This window comes from Lolium perenne, chromosome 2, assembly GCF_019359855.2.
Source record: "Lolium perenne isolate Kyuss_39 chromosome 2, Kyuss_2.0, whole genome shotgun sequence".
NCBI lineage: Eukaryota > Viridiplantae > Streptophyta > Magnoliopsida > Poales > Poaceae > Lolium > Lolium perenne.
The window spans coordinates 31909815-31914669 of NC_067245.2; positions in this window are offsets into that span (position 1 = coordinate 31909815).

Here is a 4855-nt window from a genome sequence, read left to right on the forward strand (position 1 = left end):
GTCAATACACTAGTATAAAACTATCTACAGGTGAAATGCCTTTTTGTGAGGCACTAAATAACCATGCGTCACTAAAAAAATTATGTGGCGCACCCAGGTACATACACCACTAAATAATAGCATTTATGTGGCGCACTAATTCTCCATACGCCATAAAATTTATCATTTCTGTGATGTACCAACTCTCCGTGACTCACAGAAATTTGGTAGAGCCCGCGGCTAAGTATTGGGTTGACCAATTCTGAGTATTTATGTGGTGCATGGAGCTAGATGTGCCACAGAAATGTCGCCTTACTGTGGCGCAAGTGGTCAAATGCGCCACAGAATGGAGCATTTCTCTGGTGCATTGAGCTACATCTCCACAGAAGTTTTTTCAACCGTTCACGCACCCCAGATCACTTTTTTAGTGTTCAAAAAGTTACAAAAAATTATAAAAATCTTAAAAAAATCCTTTAAACTGTATTTATATTAAGTGGTATACTTGTAGGGGAAATTAACGAATTTTGAATGTTGAATTTTTTTACAAACAAAGTGTAGAAAAAAAGTAAAACGACTTTTCTGGTTGCATAGGAAGTCAGAAAAATATGCACAATATATCAAAATGACCGGGCAGAGGAGAGAAAATCTACAAAATTCAACGAAAATTTATAGAATCGGCAAATTCGTAAAGACAAAAAAGTTACGTCAAAGTCAAGATTTTTTCTTGCAAATATAAAAAAATTCGAAATTTTTTTTGGCGCACCAAGTGCATATGCGCCACCGAATTGTTAGGCTAAAATTTGAATTCCGGTGGCGCCCTTCTCCCTCTCTTTTTTCTCCTCCTCCTCCTCTCCTCTCCTCCACTTTCACTTCCCTTTCTCCTCCACTTCCTCCCTCATCTCCTCCACCTCCACTTCTCTCCTTCTCCTCTCTCCTCTCCTCCACCACCGGCATTCTCCACCACCCGGCGACCTGCTCCTCCTCCTCCTCTTCCTCCACACCCGACGACCTCCTCCTTTAAACTGTACTTATGTTAACTGGTATGCTTATAGGGAAATTAACAATTTTGATTTTTGATTTTTTTTGCAAACAAAGTATAGAAAAAGGTAAAACGACTTTTCTGGTTGCATACGAAGTCGGAAAAATACGCGCAATATATCAAAATGACTGGGAGAAAATTCTACAAACAAATTCAATGTCAATTGGCCGTTCTAATATTTACAGAATCGGCAAATTCGAAAAAAGTAAAAAGTTACGTCAAAATCAAGATTTTTTCCTGCGAAAATAAAAAAAAAATCAAAAATATATATGGCGCACCAAATCCACTTCCAATCCCCCTTCTCCTCCACTTCCTCCACCTCCACTTCTCTCCTTCTCCTTCCTCCTTTCCTCCACCTCCGGCCTCCTCCACCACCCGACGACCTGCTCCTCCTCCTCCACACCCGGTGACCTCCTCCTCCGGCGACCCCCTCCTCCCCCACCTCCGGCGACCCCCTTCGGCCGGCCTCCTCCTCCACCACGCACCAACCACCTCCGGTCGGCCTCCTCCTCCTCCACCCACCCCACCCACCCACCTCCAGCGACCTCAGGAAAATTTCAAAAAAAAAAAACCGGCAAAATTGGGGAAGCCCCATGTCTAGATCAGGCCGCTATTTTTTTGAATTCAAAAAAATTATGTGGCGCACCCGGCGCATCACCGCTTGATGCGCCACATAAAGCTTTCTGGGGCGCATGTCTGCCTGGTGCGCCACAGAAATGTCACTTTCTGTGGAGCATGGGACTATGAGCCAGGAAATTCACATTTTTCTGGCATGGATTCTGGGGCACACCCTCCGTGCGGCACATAATTCCAAAACGGTGCCCCACTCATAAGTATTTTCCTACTAGTGATATCCTGATGCTCGTATCTAGTATCTTGGGATTTTACCATACTGCTATGCCAATCGATACGTATCGCGGTGGTTTCTTAATCTAGTAGATCTTACTCATATCTCGATATATATATGATATCTTTAGTATCCTAATATGAAAAAGATAGTATACAATCACACGTTTATGCTAGAAAATATAGACACAACGTTATATGGCAAGTGAAGGCGGAATATTCGTTCAGTGGAAGGCGACGTTTCCGTTGACAGCGAGGCGTCTATGGTGACTTCATCAATTTTAAGATTTGATCCGCCGGCACTGCTTTCCGGAGGTGCTCATAGGGGTAGGATTTGCGTATGTGCATTCATATGGGTGAGTCTATGCGTGTGTATGTAAGTGTCTGCGTTTGTACTGTGTTTCTCAACAAAAAAATAGACAATCTAATTTCATAAGTTTGGGTGACATGGTTTATATATTTTTTATAAATGCAAGAAATCAGTCAAATAGCCATTTGTTTGTACTGATTGGCAAGCATACCAGACTTTATTGTGAATTTGTAATTATTTATATTTGTATCATGCATTGGATGAGAGTCAGCTGATATTTACATTATTTAACTACATCATTTATATGACGAGACTCTACGAAAGACATAGAATATTATACTCTGAATTTAAATTAAGAATTAAATTTAAACTTATTTTAGGTATATTATTAATATACATATATTTTTATTAACACAAAATCTCATAGTATCCTGATACTACGATGTGATTCTACGATATGATACCCCTAACAAAAAAATATAATCTTTTTTTAATAGTAAAATAATATAATATAGTATTCCCATATTGACAACGACCCACGCGCATTGTATATGATGGTGAGTTTGCTTTGAGCATAAACCTGCTCCGCCACTAACTTGCCAGTTTTGAGTAAAGCGTTGTGTGCGTGTATATCACATACATGTTCCTCTCCCAAACCTGCTGTACAAAAACATACGTACAGTACTACTTTCGTGTGCGTTTATCTTATCATATCCCTGTTCAACGGTTTGCTTCACCTAACATGGCCCGCCAATTGCTTTTCAATAAAGAATGGTATATTTCATGAAGCTGGGAGAACTTGGTATAAGACAATTATCATTGCGTAATCTAAGTTAGGATTAGCAGTAGTTGACCGGTTAGGCCTCTATATATACCTTTTAACTATATCAAATAATATCAATCGATTGTTTAGAGACGGTCTGCTTCACCTAACATGGCCCGCCAATTGCTTTTCAATAAAGAATGGTATATTTCATGTAGCTGGGAGAGCTTGGTATAAGACTATTATCATTGCTTGTAATCTAAGTTAGGATTAGCAGTAGTTGACCGACTGGGCCTTTATATATACCTTTTAACTATATAAAATAATTTCAATCGTGAGATAATTACAATCTTACATAGTACCAGATATCGATCCTAGCTATCTACCGCATGGCCCCTCCACCCAAGTCGCTGCCGCCGCTGCCCGGCTATTTCAAGTGGCACGCCGCCATCACCGCTGCCAAAACCACAACTACCACCACCCAAGCCTCCACCTCTCTCGCTCTAGCTCCTCCTCCTTCTACCCTCTCCTACACCGATACAAGATACAACTGCTGATGTTTCTCCCTTTACCCCAATCACATTAGATCTTACTGTTCATAATTATTACCACTAGTGTCATCTGTTTGAAGTTCATCTAGCTAGGTCGTTGTCATCTTCGAGACCATGTTGCCGCCGACTCGGTGCCTCGCCCCAATGATCCCCAATGGGTCAAAGAGGATCCCACCATCATCCAGTTGATCTACACGCGCGTCTCCACTTCGATTTTCAACCTCGAAATTCCGCAACGCCGCCATTGCCTCAGCCCTCTGGTCGGTCCTTCGACATCTCATCCCTAATGGCCAATGGAGGATGTGGTCCACGGCCCAACGGACCGTCGGGAAGGAGAAGCAGTCGAGGCGGCCGGAGCTACCAGATATAGATGTTTCCCCGAATAGGGAGAACACGACCCTCTTCTCATCTTGGTGGCTCCGGCATTATCCTCCTAGTAGTGGCCGTGGTAGCTTTTCTCCATGATTTGATGGCAACAATTGTATTTAATCCACTGTGAGAGAGCTTCGATCGAGGGTTGTTGAGTACTAACAAACACGGTTAACAAACTCTTTTTTTTTTTGGATACGTCTTACTAACAGCTAACAAATGTATGCGTGAGTGAGCAAAAAAAAACATGCATAACAAACTACACGATGCTGTTGGTGTTGACGTGAAATGAGGCTTCTTCCGTGCGTGTCATGAGAGAGAAGGTGCGGTGGCATTTAGTATGTAAATAGGTGAAAGTGTGACATCAGAGGAAGTGTGATATTGCATGTTTCACCTTAATAGTAAAGAAAAGTCCCCTTAGCCTACTGATTTGTGGTTATTGTAGATAACGAACTTTTTTTTGTAGTGTTGGTCAATCTTTACTTCATCCTTAATTTTTCTAATTTTATTTAACTTCTAGTTCATATTTTCATAAAAAAGTTTTTCATCTTTTATTGTGCAACAATACGTATATTTATTTTCTAAAGCTAACCAATTATGATAAATTATAGATATGGGTGTGTGAACGGTGCAACTTCAAACCTTGCGAATTTTTTAACTTTTTGGTTAGCTCAGAACACACACACACATAAAATCTCATTGATATTTTGCACAATCGTACGATACATTATTAATCATCAACTGAAACATATAATTGGTTGCATCCAAATTTATTGAAAAAACAAAGGTCCACATGTAGGGCGAGTTCCAAATATATTCGTTTTTCTCACATGCATGTTTTCGCCCAAACGCAAAACACCTACTCCTACCAAGTTCGAAATTCCTAACTTGCATAGAGACACTAGGGAAAGAAGGGCAGTGCTGAGCGTCCCCCAGGGGATCGGAAGCCCGGATCCCCCGCCTCCAACGCCCGACACGTGTCCCTGGACCACTCACGC